Source organism: Penaeus monodon, chromosome 26, assembly GCF_015228065.2.
Source record: "Penaeus monodon isolate SGIC_2016 chromosome 26, NSTDA_Pmon_1, whole genome shotgun sequence".
In the NCBI taxonomy this organism is placed as follows: Eukaryota; Metazoa; Arthropoda; class Malacostraca; order Decapoda; family Penaeidae; genus Penaeus; species Penaeus monodon.
The window spans coordinates 24,116,869-24,134,368 of NC_051411.1; the positions used below are offsets into that span (position 1 = coordinate 24,116,869).

Genomic DNA, 17,500 nt, shown 5'->3' on the forward strand with positions numbered 1-17,500 from the left:
CAGGGAGGGAAGAAGCGAAGCGAAGGGTGGAAGGGATGGAAGGAAGGAGGAAAGATTGGGAGGAGAGGCAGGAGGGAAAATTGGAAATGGAGGCATTGGGGAAGAAGGGAAATGGATGGGAAGGAAGGAGGAAAGATCGGGAGGAGAGACAAGAGGCAAGGATGGAAAGAGAGGGAAGATTGACAGCATTAGCTCTATGGAGGAGAGAGGATTGGGAGGGGAGACAAAGGAGAAGGAGAGGAGGGGAAGGCATAGAGTGAAGGAGGAAATATTGAAAAGAACCGTAAACAAGCGGAGTGGAAGTGAAGGAAGGAAGAAGGAAAGAATGGGAGGAGAGGCAGGGGGGAAGATCAGTAGAGGAGGAAGGAGAGATTAAACTAGTTTATCGGGTCTTAGAATGTATTACAATTTGTATTGGTCATGGAAATGCTGCTGTCCAGATTCATGAATAAGGTATTTATTTCATGAATCTTGATGTGCATAAACGAGAAATGGTGAACTGATAGCATCACATGTTACATAGCGAATTTAAGTAATTCGCCCATTAATTTATCAGGCATGAGCATTAATTTGATTTCTCTTAATGACTATAAAGCTAGACGGAGTCCGTTTGTTTTGGCAGCGATTGGAGTCAGTGTATGGGAGGTAAATTATTAAGTAATGAAATACTTTCATTACTTGAAACAAAATGGGGCTTTTTGTCAATGTTATTATATAACGTAACTTTATTACTCCAAGCCGTTAGTATGTTCGCGGAATCACAAGCTCTAATTATCCCGATGCGCGCCGTCTATCAGGGAGTTTCAGATCGGATGCTGTATTCTTTTTTGTTTCTAGAGGCTTTGGCGTGAGCCTGGGGTGGAGGCGATGTTCACCAGTTAACTTTTTACAGCTGTGTAATAGATGTAGTCCGTCTTCTTTCCATTTCGAGTTGATGTATTAGCGGATAGCCAGTGTGCTGCTATTTGTAGCCCGGCATCCATTGTGCTGATTCAGAGACAGATGTTAGTGTCACTGTGGGATCGCGCTGTGTCGTCTGCAGACATTATGTGTTTTAAGATATGACTGGTTTGACCTTCATCATTTATACATAAAAGGAGTAGCAGGGAGCCAAGCAAGGGGCACTACGGCACCGTGCACGTGACTGCTAGATTTCTTGATAACTGGTCGTCGTTACACACATTGGAGGCGGCCAAGCAAGAGGCTGTGGAACCAGGTATGTGCAGCGCCTTCAGCTCCACTGGGGAGCAAAATGACGTGACCCTACCAAACGCCCTAGACAGGTCGAGCAAAACTCTTAATGTTTGTCATATCACTGTCAGAAGCTTTCAAAGCGTGACCTGGGAAGGGAGAACAGCCTTAGTCCAAATCCAAATCCATTCTGTGAGTTGACAAATATGTGCTCGGTCTGTGATAAGAGTCATCAGTTTATATTAGACGATTCGTTCCAATAGTTTACAGATGGATATTACCACTGACACTGGGCGATGGTTTGAAAGCAAGGCCCTTTGTCTTGACTTATGCAGGGGCGTGACTCGGGCACTTTCACGTGGCTGGGAGAGATGTCTTCACCTTCTCCTTCTTCTCCCTCCCCTTCCCCCCCTCCCTCTCTCCCTCTCTTTACACCCAGCATATCCCCTCCCCCCCTCCTCCTCTGTACACCCAGCACATCCCCTCTCCCCCCCTCCTCCTCTCCCTCCCTGGGTATCAGCGGATTGACACGTGTTCCTGCTACCCCCCCCCCCTCCCCCGCTTGTAAACATCTGCTACAGGTGTTGGGGCTGATCGCGCGGTGGTTGGCTGGCGGCGATGAGTCAGCCGACGACACCTGCGCAGGGAGAACAGGTGTAGGGGGCGTGGCCTTACACCTGTGCTCGCTCGCTCATGTATTTGAGGCGGACGGCGGTGGGGGTGGGGGGGGGAGATGAGTTTTTTATTTGATTTTGGATCGTTTCAATTTCTTTGAGTACCGGTAGTTTACATCTTATTCATTTTGAAGCGATTTAAGCCTTCTTAACTGCACTAGACTGGTTTGACTGAGTTATAGCGGTGCCATTTGTCTATTTGTCATGTATCGATTTTTTTTTTTTTTTTTTTTTTTTTTTTTTTTTTTTCCATGTTAGATCTGATACTTATCCGTGGAAGATATTTGTATTTTTCATTTTTTACAGCTGTCAGATTTATTGCATATGCATGAAAAATATTCCCCAGATAAGATTTATATCTGCCCGATGTTTTTTTACATAGAAATTAGGAAAAGGTAATTTCATGTAAGGGAGAAGGAAGGAGTGAGGGGTGGACATGGACACACGCGCGCGCGCTCTCACACATACAGTATTTATTTTACAGAATCACGAAGTAGACAATAATTCCGATTTGTTCTTCTCTTTTCGAAAAGGAAGAGCTGATCACAGAACAGAAGTTTTCACATACACCAACATGGACGGATCTGATTTATCTAATTCCTTTCTTGTGTCTGCTCAAAATACGATTAAATAAAGGTAGACAGACGGATTAGAAACGAATAGATTAAGGCAGAAATTTAAAGATGAAATCAATAAATGTAGAGGAATGTACATGGGCAGATGGAGACAGCGGGGAGGAAAAGTTACTTAATAGTGGGTAACCATGTGGAACGATAGGGGTGGGGGAGGGGAGGGGGGAGGAGGGAATGGGGAGGGGACGTAGTGGGGTGAGGATGGGGGTGCAGGGATAGAAAAGGTAATCAGTAATGATTGGGAGGCTGTGGAGAGGGGAAATGGGTATGGGGGAATAGGAGGGAGGGGGTGATGGGGGAGAAGGATGAAATGGGGGGGGGGGGTGATATTGGTATGGAGGATGGGGGGTGAGTGGGGAAGGAAGAGGGAAAGGTGTAAAGGACGATGTGGGGAGAGAATGGCAGGGGGGGAGGGAGGGGAGTGATGGAGATGAACTGTAGCAAGGGGGATGCGCGTTCCTGGGCATAGAGATGGGGATGAAAAGGCGGGGGAGAGGGAGGGTTAAAGGGGTGGGTTGAGAGGGGGGTGGGGGGGGGGGGAAGAGGATGTTTCTCATGCTGGTTGTAAACCGACTTTGATCGGGTATTTGGGTTAGAATGAAAATCACGATGTTGTGCACGGATGGTTGTACACACGCAAGCAAGCAAGCGCACAAACACACACACACAAAGTATATGTATGTATAGGGCCTACATATATTTATATAGTGTATGTTTGTTTGTGTGCATTTATTTATTTACATGAGGTATGTAAGTCTGCATGTGGATATGTAGGCCACATTTTCTATGTATTTGTGCTTACTCGTGTGTATATTCAATGGGTGTAGTTTCTTACACATGTTTAAACAGTATGAAAATATATATTTTTTTATTTGCTCATTGTATATATGTGAGATACTGTATATCCGTGTATATATGCTTACATGTTTGCATGTAGATGCGTACAATATATACGAGCATATGTGTACAACTTCTATGTGCACATGCATGTATACACGGATGTAAGTCTTAGTATCCACGTATGACTCACACTGGACTGTAAAACGCAACAGAGTATGTTGACTCACACTCTTTCCCTATCATGCTATCCCCCTGCCCCCATTTCCCTCTCCCCTCTCCCCGCTCCTCCCCCTTCTCCTCTTCCCTCCCTTATCACCCCATTTCTCTCCTCCCCCTTTCCACTTTCCTCTCTCCTATCTCCATCTTTTCTCCCCTCTGCCCTCTTTCCAGTCAGCCTCTCTCTCTCTCCTCATATATCTTCCCTCATTCACCCCTCCCTCCCTCTCTCCACTCCCCGTGTTCCTCTCCTCCCTCTTCCCTTCCCTCCTTTCTCCTCTTCGTTATCCACTACTCGCGTTCTCCCCATCTCTCTCTCTCCCACCTTCCCTCCCTCCCTCCTTCCTATATTCCTCGTTTCCTTTTGCCGTCCCCCATTTCCTATACTGCGATCCCTAATTAGTCATATTAGATGTGTTGTTGACGTCATTAGCCTTACGACAGCGAGAATGAATGGCCAAGAAAAAAGGTCTTTGCGTACGTGTCTGTGCATGTTAAGTACGCTAAGTCACATGTCACCTCCCCGACGGTTGAATATGTGATTCTGATGTAATATACTTATTGGATCATCTTATGGCTAATTTATTATCCGATTGATTTATTGTTTCTTTGTCTATTACGGCTACACCAAGGAAACCAGTTTTACGATGTATATAATTTGTGTATAATTATCTACCGTGACCCCGAAGCACCTGTCAAAAACCTGTTGCTGTTTATGTCCAACCTTTACCCGTTACCCCCCCTCCCCTCCCCACCTAGGTCCTCCCCTTTGGCCCTACGGGTACTTGTAGTGCCATGGCGAGGGCGTGGTTGGTGAGGTTGCGGGCGGTGTTGCTATCATCGCACTTGCGTTTTGTTCTTCGGTGTGGGTCTTATCATCGTTATCGTCGGGAAATCATTTTTTACAGTAACATTTGTTTTGCATTGCATATTACATTACTTTGTGCGAATACTACATCAGGATGCTATATTAACGCAATTCACACTTTTCGGGTGATTCGAGTTCGAATTAGTGTAGTCAATTTATTCTTGTATATATTTTTTTTTCTGAGCGCTGTGGCATGCTGTTAACAATAGAACAACTTTTTTTTCAATGAATCAGCTCTAAAATTTATATATATCTTGATTTGTCCTGGAAAAATCTGTCTAAAATGACAGGAAATGGACGCGGTCTACATACCCACATACATACGTACACATACACACATGGATACAATGTGTACCTCAAGGGCGGTAACTGCATGCGCGTCTTAACGTTTCGTATGACTGAAGGTCCCTGTTCATGCATAACGTTTTGGGATGAGGCCCGTGCATGAGCATAATCAGGGCACTGGAGGCTGTCACGGGGCACGAAGGTTAGGAAGGAGAAGGAGGGAAAGAGGAAGGGAAAGACAGAGCGAGAAATTGAAGAAAACGCTAGGCAGAAAGAGACAGAAGATGAGCTATGTGGGAACGTGAAGATATCAAATGGAGGGATAATGAAGAACGAAAGGATCATAGAAAAAAGGCAGAAGTAGTTAAAAAGAGGGAGGAGAAATGAGAAGAGATACAGGTCTGATCGGCCGTGTTTTCTTTAAGCATGACGTTACTGTGTGATGTCAGACCGCGAGGTAGCGGCTTCTCTGCCGTCACGTCCGTGTGCGTGCGTGTGAGTGACTGTGTGTAAGTATTTAAGTGAGTTTGTGTCAGTGAATTAGTGTATGAGTTTGTGTGTGTGTTTAAGAGTCTGAGTGGTTGTGTGCATGAGATAGTGTGTGTATGTGTGTGTGAAAATGTGAAGATTGTAATTGTAATAAAAGCGTATGTTTCAGAGAGGAAGTGGGGGGAGAGAAGGAATGGCAGAGAGAGTGGGTAGGACGGAAAAGAGGGAGAGAGTCTTAAGACGACTGCAAAAGCAGAGTAAGCAGTGGGCCTGGCGCCACCTCACGACCCCTGAAAGACAGAAACAACAAGACGAGGCGACTGACCAAACACGCGGTCACTCTCGGGGCCGGACCTCAACATCTGGCACTGGCACTCGCTGGACTCTTCATGATTTTTTACACACACGCACATGCATAAATTTCTTCTACATTAATATATGTCCCTTGTTAAAGAAGAAAAAAAATCAACGGTATTCTCCTCCCTCGCCTCCACCTCCTCTAAGCCTCCACTTCCTCCTCGAGATCTAGGTCTTTCACCACAGGCACTCTTTCATGCCTTCCTACGCCCAGGCCACCCGCACGCCCACACTCACGCTGGCATCAACAGGAAGGGTGGAAGAGGGCGGTGTTTATATATTCAACATAGTAGAAATTGGAAAATGTATGCAGACAGACTGAATGGAAGTTTAGATTTGTAGGTGTGCCTCCACGGACGCAACTCTGGCAAAACGTGCTTCGAATTCCGTCTGGAACTGCATGACAACGTGACCTCTTTTGCTTAGAAGGGCTTCGAAGCTTCATTCGTGGTGTGTATGTATGTCCTAGGCTGTACGTGTTGAGGTTACGTGCATATATGGAAGAGAGAAATGCTTGTGGATAAATGTGAGACATAATGCAGACTCCTTGGACTCTGTAGTGTGAACTGGAGGCTGGGGTTTCGTTACGGATTTGTCACATAAATACTTTCTATGATGTATGATTAGTTTATTTTTTCCTGGGTGCCGTTTTAAGCTTCTCGATTTTCTTCAGTTTATCCTTTTTGTTTTTCCCCTTCTCTCCTAATTTTCCCCATTCCACCCCCATTTCTCACCCCCTCTCCTCTCCAGCCTCCACGAAACGTGATTTCATTTGGCGGAAAGGGAAGAGGACAACGAGAGAGAAAAATATAGACAGATCTAAGGGCTAAGAGCAGCATCTCATCTCTCTCCGTCAGACGTGATTTCATTTAGCGAAAAGGGGGAGGGAGAGGCAGAGAGATGAGCCGAGAGCAGCATCCTTGTCTCCCTCCGGCCTTCCTCCTCTTGCTGGTCCATCTGCCGCATGCTCTGCAACCCCGATTTAGTGAACGGAGATGCTGCATTCGCCGTCCCGTTGCATGGAGGGGGAGAGGGAGACGGGGGGAAGAAGGGGAGAGGGAGAAAAGGGAAAGGGAACGGGAGGAAGGAGAGGGAAGAGATAAAAAGAAATGGAGAAGGAGCAAGGAGAGGAGAGAGGTAGAGGGAGGAAGGGAAGAGATAGGGAGAACGAGGAATGTAAGAGAGGGGAGAGGAAAAGGGAGGAAGGAGAAGGAAGAGAGGGGAGAGGAAAAGGGAAGAAGGAGAAGGAAGAGGGGAAAAGGAGAGCCGGAAGGAGGGAAGAGAGGGACGGAGGAGGAGGCGAAAGCATGGTGAAGAGGGAGGAACAAGGGATACAGGGGGGGGGAGGAAAAGATAGCAAGGATAAAAGGATAGAAAGGGTGGAAAGAAGCAAGTTCAAAGCGAAGAGATGGGATCAGAAGAGATATCAGGCACACATATAGAGACCGAAAAATAGACAGACAGACAGACAGATGCAGACATAACGTACGAAGGGAGAGGGGAAAGGAAGATAAAAAAAATCTATATGCTAAGAAATTATTGAGAAAGAAAATGGAGAGCAAGATAGTCAGTGAAGAGAGAGACAAACAAAAGAAGGGACCGTTAGCCCGTGATGTGATTATCGTCACGATCGTTAATTACCTAATCAGTCATTATTCAGCTAAGTGATTGCAAACAAACAGATAAACAACCTCACCCATCCCCCTCCGTCCTACCCCTACCACTTCCCCCTTCCCCCTTCCCCTCCCGGCCTTCAATATTTGATTAGTGACGCATCAATTGGCGTTCGTGCGTGCGTGAGAGTGCGTAACAAGCCTTGGTGATTGGAAGTAACCGTCACGTCTTCAGGTGCCCCTCCCCCCCCTCCACTCCTTCCCCCTACTCAGTCCTCCTCCCCTCCACTCCCCATACCCCCATTCCACTCTTCTCCCTCCCCTCCACTCCCCATACCCCCATTCCACTCTTCTCCCTCTCCTCCACTCCCCATCCTGTTAACCCCACTTATGTCCCCCTCTCTCTCCTCCCTCCTCCCCCATCTCCCCTATCACCTCCCCTTCTACTCTTTCCTCCTATCTCCCTCTCCCTTATCACCTCCCTCTCCTCTTCCCCCCTTTTCACTCCCCCTTCTCCCTTCCCCTCTTCGCTTTACTCCCCCCCCCCCCTCCTTTCTACTCGCATGTGGTTCCTCCGAGTTCATGTTTGTGTTGTAATGTTTGTTGTCTCTTCTGGTGTTGCTTGATCGCCTTTGTTGGCTGTTTGTCGTTCTCGCCTTGTCTCTCCTCCTCTCTGTGTTTCTCATTCTGCTGCTGTCAATTCTTTGTCTGTGTCTGTCTGCCTCTCTCCCTGTGCGTTCGCTCTTTCCCTTCTCTCTCTCCCTCGCTCTCGTTCTCTCTCTCTCTCTCTCTCTCTCTCTCTCTCTACTCTCTCTCTCTCTCTCTCTCTCTCTCTCTCTCTCCCCACCTCTCTCTCTCTCTCCCCTCTCCTCTCTCTCTCTCTTCTCTCCTCTCTCTCTCCTCTCTCTCGCCTCTCTCTCCTCTCTTTTCTCTCTCTCTTCCTCTTCTCCCCTCTCTCTCTCTCTCTCTCCTCTCTCTCTCCTTCTCTCTCTCTCTCTCTCTCTCTCTCTTCTCTCTCCTCCTCTCCCTCTCTCTCTCCTCCTCTCTTTCCCTCCCCCTTCTCCCTTCCTCTCTCTCTCCCTCCCCTCTCTCTCTCTCTCTCCTCTCTCCCCTCTCGTCCTTCTCCTCCTCCTCCTCTCTCCTCTCCTCTCTCTCCTCCTTCTCCTCTCTCCTCCTCCTCCTCCTCCTCCTCCTCATCATCTCACTCCTCCTCCTCCCCCACCCCGCCTACTCCTCCTCTTCCCCCACCCGCCTACTCCTCCTCCTCCTCCCCCTCCCCCTCCTCCTCACCCCCTCTCCCCCCCCCCTTGTCTTGCTCCGCCGCTCAAGTGTCGCATGCTCTCCCATATGAGGCCGAGCGAGTGTGAATCGGCGGCCGGGCTGGAACGGGGCGCTGCTGATTCCTGGTCACACTTCGGCGCTCGCTCGTCAGTGGGGGGAGGGGGGTGAAGGTTGGGGGTAGGGGTTTGAGGGAGGGGATTAGGGGTGGAGTTGGGGAGGTTTGGGGAAGGGATGGGGGTTGAGGTGGAGGTGGGGGAGTGGGGTTGGAGGGAAAGGTTAGGTGTTGCAATGGAGAGGGGGTCGCCCTTCTGTGTAATTGTTGTTGTTGACCATTCGAAGCTAACTGTTGCCGTTTTCTGTTTTTCTCCGTCGCGATGTATGCGGCTTCTGTTTTTATTATTATTATTATTATTATTATTTATCATTTATCATTTAACATTTTTCTTTTCTTTTCTTCTTTTTTTTTCTTTTCTTTCTCTTTTGTCTCCTCCGCGGATCCTTTTCGCTCGCTGCCAGTGCTCCAGATGCCCAACTTCAACTGATGCATCATCATGACAGAGGAAGTTCCGAGGTGACGGACGTCGGCTCGATGTCTGCTGATTCCGGCGCTGAAACCACGTCCTGTTTGACCATAACAGGCTTAGTCGCACCTGCTGCGCGACATGCAGTCAATGGCGCCGTCTTGTCATTTGTCTCGCACCAGGTCTATTTTTGTGCCGGGCTTATTGGATTTTATTATTATTATTATTATTATTGTTATTATGATTATTAAATCCCAAATGCCTGCTGACGGCCTTGGACAAGTTGCATTGCAGTAATATTAGGGATTTTGAAGGAGGTTCTGGCCTTGCTCGCGTTTCTATTTCGCCGTGTTTCTGCTGAGGATCAGTAGGAAGCCACAAGGATACTGATAATTTCTCGAAAGAATTGAACATGTGATTAACCTGAGCTTCACGGAACCTTGGACTGCAAATCCAGAGAAAGGAACTTAACGTCTCCAGATTTAGCTTCGTTTCTGTGCGCGAAGTAGCAGGAGCAGAGTCGTGAAACTAAATCTGGCGGGAAACCAGGGAAAAATGACGAGCGGCGCCGCGAAGCTCTAGGGTGGCCATGCGGTCTGCTGTGCGTGCGCGCATGCGTGACCACGGCGACGCACTCTTCTATTAGAGATCGTGACTGGTCAGAGGAGGAAGATGGAGAGGGCGGTGGGGGGCGGCGCCGGTGCCGTGTTGGGTGGAGGTGGGCGGGAAAGAGGCTTGCGAGGTGAGAAGAAGAACGACAAGGGAGTGAAGAATGGATTATTGAAGAGAGAGACAGAGACGGGAGTAAAGAGGGAGAAAGAGACATACGGAGATAAAGAGGGAGAGAGAGAGAGACAGACGAAGGTAAGGAAAGATAGAGACAGAGAGAAATTGGATAATTGCTAATCATGATTATCCTTATCGTTATGATAGTTTATCCAATAATCCACGATTATCTTGAACCAATTTTTTATCCTAATACCCTGATTATACTTATTGTGGAATTCCAGTTGGTGCATGTGTTGCAGCAGTAGACATTTCTGAAACAATATAATTTATTACTGTAGATCATGTAATAAACATATAACTAATATTACACACAGATCCATACATTAATGAGCAGAATGACAATAATCTGGGTAACTACAAATATTAGATTATTTTGATAATAAATTGTAACAAGGTTGCTAAAGTAAGTTGCTTTGTTTATCGCAGATACAGTTTGTTAAATCAATATCTACGCAGCATGTTTCTTTTAGTTTGTTTTCTTCCATTTGACAGCCGTTTTAAACCGTACTTCGCTCATTCCTCATTTCCTGGCAGTCGGTGGCACTCGGAGGTGGTGGCACTCAGAATCAAGAGAAGGATTGTGTTTCTTATCAATCTCCAATCTCCACAAAACTTTTGAATTCGGCCGCTAATCTCTCGGATTTAGAAAACTAACTGAGTTCACTTCTCAGAGTCACGTCCATGAATACCTTGCAACTGAAAAACAGGCGCACATCCTTTCGGCTTTGCGGTAGTTTTCGGGGGTAACCTGGAAGCTATTTTAAGGGAGTGAAATTTACGCCGGGAGAATCGTTCATGGTAATGCAGGAGCGCCCTCAGGGAACAATCACAGCAGATGGAGGCACCAGAAGACAAAGACGAAAGGGGTGTGAACCTTTTACTTCTGCCCTTCCTTGGCCTTCAGATTTTAATGGAATTTATTCAGAATACGGGCACAGTAAGAATTTTTATCACGAAATAATGGGTTCCTATAACAGATCTGATAATTATTGGAGGCTTGACCAAGTAAGGTAGCCAGGCTGACCTTTCTAGCAATTTTCTTTTTGCATAATCATGCATTGCATGTCTTGTGAAATATATATTTTTGGTACAATATTTTTTCTCGCCTAAGACAGTATGTTGTACACTTCATTAAGAAATAATGCAATGCCGATAAATACTGAAAAATAAACTGGTTAACACTTACCAAGTTTAGAATTCTATTTGACTCTTTTGTGCATGATTTTGTCACCGCCGTGACACCAATATCTGTCGAAAAAAAAGTTCTTTAACGCCTGATCCAGGGTGCAGTTTATAAGACTTTAAGTTCGTATTACATTTTAGACAAAAACATTTCCATTGCTGTAATTCTTCACGTGACTTCGTTTGTTCTCGTTCGTATAGAGTCATTTCCACGTGGATGTTAGCGCTGATAAATCCAGCTTTCAGAATACACGAGCCCTGAATTTTGAGCGCACCGTAATTGTTGACTTGTAGCCTGTGAAGTGCTAACCGACATTTTCTTTGTGCCTCATTATATCATAGTTTCATAATAAAACGCGTCCGCTTTCGTAAAGTTGTGTATGATTTATGTTAATGATAAATATTTTCTTATGAGTGTAATGCATATATATAAAAATTGTGTATTTAAATAGTGAGTGACAAACCCAAGAGGTGGTAACATTTCTGCCAAGTTAAATGATCAGCTGGTTGGACTATTATGACGTCACATGCGCGACGTCATTACAGGTTCGTGGTCTCTGATTGGCTCCAATTTTTCCCGGGGTTTATCTCTTCCTTTTCCATCTGACGGAGGCCGAGCGGCGTCGCGGGAGACACAGATGACATCCGGCCGCGACAGGCCTTGGAAACACATGCTGTTAGCGTATACATACACAGACTCACGCACTCACTCACTCACTCACGTACACGCACGCACGCACGCACACACACACTCACTCATCCACTCACAACACCACATACACGCACGCACACGTACACACGCACGCACACACTCACGTACACGCACGCACACACATACACTCACTCACTCACACGTACACGCACACGTAAGCTCGCACGCAAGCCTACATGCTTACGCAGACGTAGTCACCCAAACTCCTACATACAGACAGTTAAGTGAGCCTTCAGACTCACGCATAACTACATACGCATACGCCTGCACACACTTAACCTTGCCTACGCATATACGCACGCAAACGTACAAGTAAATCCACGCACTTGCACTAGTAACCTGCACATACATATATGCAGACACTTGCCGACATGCGCTTTCGCCAAAACACGCCTACACAAAATATATACACGTACGCGCACATAACACGCACGCTTGTATGTGCATTCACGCTTACACAAATACTTCATAATTCTTCTGGATTTCCATGGTGAATTTTCAAGTAAATAGTCGCTAAGAATTCATTGATGAGAAGTTGCTATTTATTTTTTTCCATGTTTGCAATGTCGCGTGCATTACTGTTGTTGGACAATTTATGCTTCTGTAACGTACATATTCAGAGTTGATGCAAGTATCGACTTTGCTCCTGTCTCGACTCAATGCTCATAGTGAGGTTAATGTATTTTTGTTTAGCTTTTTCATTATTTATTTGATCATTCCATTTTTATCGTTTATTTTATGTTATGTTTATTTATCTGTTTGTTGATTTACTGAACCTCCGCCCGTAGTGTCGCCGCCCCGAGTGCGAGTCTCAGGGAAAGCACGGGAACCCCTGGTGACGTTTAGAGGGAGGGGGCCTCCCTCTAAACTCGGCTCGAGTTTTGCTGCATTATCTGCAGGAGTGCCAGCACGTTTCCTTAGACGGGAACTGAGCACATTCGTTTCAGTTCAGTGAGGTCAGCGAAGGGTGCTCTCCGGGCTTTGTGACCGAGCGTGTCTCAAGAGATCAACCTCACTCGAGGCTTTGCGTGGCGGCCGGATCGCCCGTAGGCGCCCCAGTCTCCACGGGGCAGGCAACACACACAACCGTCTCACCAGCGGCAGTGGCGGGGCTCTGAGGAAGCACGTGTGCCCCACTCCTGCAGATAGTACAGTAAGGTGGCATCCGTCATAATCACCACACCATGACAGCCATCACCACCAAGTGTTCCGTAGTGAGAGAGGCACTCCGCCCAGAGGGCTGCGAGACTGCCTGCTTGATTGTCTTTATTGGGGTTTGCGCGCGAGGTCGCATGCAGACTCCCCCACACACACAAGGCACACGCACGCGCGCACACACATGCACGCACACACACACAAGCACACGCACAAACAACCAATGTAAACACAATCACAAATAAAGAATAAAAAAACATACAAACAAAACAGGTAAGCTTAAGCGAACACCTTTGATCACCCACCCATTGGCAAGACATTCAAAAGGGCAGTACGTGATGCAGCCTTAATTCAATCCGTTTTCTTTTCGTTGCAGGTATGGTATACTCGTCTGAACCCGTGAACGACCTTCTTTAGTCTTCTTCCGCCACCTAATCTTAATTTGGTGAGTCGTACAAGGTCGTCTGTAGGCTTATGTGGTCGTTGTTGCTGATTGAAACTGAAATTGACGTCGTTCTCGAATATCAGATGAAAAGTGGTGTGTATATATATATACAAGATGTAAGCATGAAGTGGTTGGTGAACCATTGTAAAAATTAATCATTTTCTTTTGTATATATTCCACAAGTTTTTTCTTCGTCTACTTTTCCCCCTCTTTCTTTATCTCGTCGTCATTGATCTTCACCTCCCTCCTTTCTTCCTTATCGTTTTGTATGCCTGATTTAACCTTGAGGTATCATATAGAGGTAAAGGTCCGTTGAAAGTCCTTGTGAGAGTTGAAGATTATTGGTTTCAATAATATTTATGTTCGCACATCATGTGTGTTGAAGTAATATGTGCACATGCATGCACACGCACTCTCTCACTCTCGCTTTCAAACTCAGGCTTACATTCACACGTTCTCCCCCGCGCCCTCCCTTCTCTCCCCTTCCTATTTAACCTCTTCCACGTTATCCCCTCCTCTCTTCTTCTGTATTCGTCTCTCTTCCTCCTCTTTTCTTTCTCTTGTCTTCACCTTTATCCCCGTAACTTCCTAACTCTTCTCTTCTTTGTGTGTCTATCTATCTCCATCTCCATCTCGGCCTTTTTCATTGTCTCACACGGGCGTGTATCGGGCGGGCGGCAGGTGAGACAGCGGTGTGGGGAGTATGTGTGTGCTACGCCTCGCCTTGTGGAGACGGCGCTGCGTCGGGCGAGGCTGAGCCCGGGTGAGAGAGCGTGTGGGTGAGAGTGTGGGAAAGCGACGGTGGGAGTGTGAGAAAGCAAGTGTGATTGTTTGATATTGTGTTTGTGTCTACAAGTGATAATGTGTGTGTGAGGGAGGGTGAGAAGGTGGAGGGGGGTGGGGTCGGGTGTGTGACCTGAATTTACCTGTCAGCGCACCTGTTACAAGCATGGAAGAAGGGCAGAAACAACAACCCAGAATAAAGGCGGGGACCAGTGGGAAGCAGGGAATAAAGGAAAGACATATGATCATAAAAGTTTGATAGATCTAACGATAGTGAGAATGTCCGTGAAAGTAATAAAAGGAAAGAAAACATAAAAAAAAGAAAAGGCCAACAATAATACAACCAACAATGCGAAACAACACGGAGATAAAACAAACTTAGTGTTCAATAATGACAACCGAAAGGCGTGCGGGAAATTGACAGCTTATCATAGGAAAGGTTACTGAGAGGAGGTCAAGATATCGTCGGAATTTCTTCAATTTTTCATCCCAAATTCACTTTCCCTTTCTCCGCCGACATTCCTTTATCTTGTGGCCGGGCGCGGGGGAGGAGGGAGGGAGTGGGGGTGGGAGAGGGGAGAGGAGAGCTGGAGAGAAATAGGAGGAGAGAGACTGACGAAGAAAGGAGCGGTGGGTGAGGATGAGGGGTGAGAGGAGTGGAGGTGGAATAAGGGAGAAAGGAGTAGGGATAGAAGAGGGAGGTGAAATGGATGAGAAGAGGGAGGTGGGGTGGATGAGGATGAGGAGAGGGAGATGAGGTGGAGGAGGAAGAGAGGGGTGTATGATGGCGGAGGAGGAGAGAGGGATGTTAGATGAGGGAGGAGGAGGGGGAGAGAGGCGAGATGGAGGAGAGGGAGATGAGGTGGAGGAGGAAGAGAAGGAGTTGAGGTGGAGGAGGAGGAGAGGGGGTGAGATGGAGGAGGAGAGGGAGGTGAGATGAATGAGGAGGAGGAGGAGAGAGAGAGAGAGGTGAGATGAATGAAGGGGAGGAGAGAGCGGAGAGGTGAAGGAGGAAACTTGCAGAAATGTATGAGGGAAAGGTGGATGAGGACACGAGGTGAGGAAGGAGAGATGGGGAGAAGAGGTAAAGAGAGAGAGCAAGGGCAGAGAGGGAAGGCAAAGGGTAGAAGGAAAGAGGAAAGGGAGATTATGATAGGTAAGAGTGAAAAAAAAGAAGTGAGAGGGAGAGAGAGGGGGGAGAGCGAGTGACCGAGGGCAAGGGGGGGGAGTGAGTGACCGAGAGCAAGGGGGGGAGCGAGTGACCGAGAGCAAGGGGGGGGGCGAGTGACCGAGAGCGAGGGGGGGAGCGAGTGACCGAGAGCAAGGGGGGGGAGCGAGTGACCGAGAGCAAGGGGGGGGGAGTGACCGAGAGCAAGGGGGGGGGGGAGTGTCCGAGAGCAAGGGGGTAGGACATTCCTAGCGTTTGTTTACCAAAAGTGGAATCCGGATCCGCATTGTTTCGTTTTAATTGTGGCGTTTCCTGATCCGCACACGCTCATGGACTCTCTCTCCCTCTCTCGCTCTCCCTCTCACCGTCACCTCCCTCTATCTATCTATCTACATCAACTGATCTCTCTACAGATGATGTCCTCTTCGCTGTATCTTCCTTCCCTCCTCCTCCTCTGTCTTCTACTCTTCTCCATCTCTTCTTTCCCTTCTCTTTGAATCCTCTCACTCCCTCTTGTCTCTTCCCCTAATTCTTTCTCACCCTTTCATTTCCTCTCTTTGCAACCCTCCCCCCCCCATCTCTTCAGGAACTGGCTCAGTAGGACTAGGTTAGGTCAGGTCGACCGGCCTCTTCGCCCTCTGGCTTCGGAAACCCTTTCGTAAGTTGGGGCGTGTCTGTCTGTGTCTGTCTGTCTGTGTGCCGGTCTGTATGTCCTTGTGTGTGTATGCTCTGTATGTATGTATGCCTGTGTGTGTTTGTGTATTATGGGTGGATTGTATGTGTTTATTGTATACATTATTTGTGGCTGTGAATTTGTGTATATTCGCATGTATTTTTATGCACGGTGATAATGATAACATGATTGTTATTTTATTAGTTATTATTGTTGTTATTATTATTATTATTATTATTATTATTATTATTATTATTATTATTATTATTATGATGATGATGATGATGATGATTATTATTATATAGTTATTATCTTGTTTTTCATTTTTTTATTATGACGATGATGAGGCGGAGGAGGAGCAGGATTAAAGATCAAAACTGTAGATGATATAACTGTATGTACAGCTTTTTTCAGTATAATTTGTAAATGTCACCTCAGAAAACAGATCGAGTTTTCTCTCTTGTTCGGTAGCGGAGACTCAACTATTTCTTTATCTAGTCATCTAATTATTCATATGTTCAATAGCTTCTGTAATTTATTTGTTCTGTTTGAATACTTATATTTTATTGTCTTTTATTGAACAAATATTATTTAGTGTGTACGTAAATTTGTGTATGACTTGCATGTAGTCACGTAAGGAAAGACATGGGCATTCGTAGCTATAGGCCTACATGTATGTACTATGTTGATAAGTATCCACATGCATATAATAACTGCGTTAAGTAGCAAATTATATACTTATACATGTATCCATATAAGTATTAACATCCGTAATTATATTAGTATTACACACATACCTGCATGCATGTATCCACCCGTGCACAAATGAGTACTGCTGGCACGCACACGCACATAAAAAGAAGAAATAAAAAGTTAAACACATGTGTCAAGGTTGTCCAAGATGAAGACATCACTTGTTTGATGTCTCTAATATTGTACGATGTGGCTTTCTCGTTGTTGTAATCGCTTTGGGTAATTGTATATGGTAATGGTATAGAGTTTGGCTTGGGTGACCGATATGAGGTGTGTTGCGGATTTTTTTATTTTTCTTTTTAGGTTAGTGGTGAAGATGTAGTGGGTTGAGTAACCTTGTTTGAGTGCGTGAGAGAGAGTGGGAGTGTGGGTGGATGGGTGTGTGTTTGTGAGTGGGTGGGTGGGTGGGTGAATGTATGTATGTGTGTGGGTGGGGGTGTCAGCGAAATGTATGGTGTGTAAATATATAAACGTATTTGTGTGTTTAGTTGTTCTGCATGGGAGTCGTAATCCTTTTCATATGATGAAGAAAATAGAAATGACACAAATACTTCGTTTGAATTTCTTACCAGTATATCACAAGATCCAAAGACTGGCAAATCTGTATCAGTTCACTTGATGAGAAGTTTTATATTTTTCATTGGTGCTTTTATTTTTTTCCGTCTTTATTTGTATTTCTGCTTATTACTTGTATATTTTCCTTCTTTATTTGTATTTCTTTTTTTTCTTTTTTTCAAAATCTTTTCTCCCCTCTTACTCATTCTTGATCTTCCTCCTACTTTCCCCCCTACTCCTCTGTCTCCTCCTTACTACTCCTCTTTCTCCTCCTCCTCCTTACTACTACCTCCTCTTCCTCCTCCTCCTCCTACCCTT

General features: G+C 46.1%; 1 protein-coding gene across 4 annotated transcripts in view; it reads left to right on the top strand.

Moving 5' to 3' along the window:
• The window catches only part of LOC119590018 (unconventional myosin IC-like), an 86,290-nt gene that overhangs the window by 31,192 nt on the left and 37,598 nt on the right, over positions 1-17,500 (top strand). The window contains exon 2 of one of the 4 annotated variants that reach the window (XM_037938733.1): positions 13,182-13,250. The exons of 2 other annotated variants lie outside the window; for them this stretch is intronic. The gene's annotated coding sequence lies outside the window, so the exon portion shown is untranslated. Of the gene's footprint in view, positions 1-1,197; positions 1,217-13,181; positions 13,251-17,500 lie in introns of those variants that run through there. One more of the 4 variants, XM_037938734.1, reaches the window with a different exon arrangement.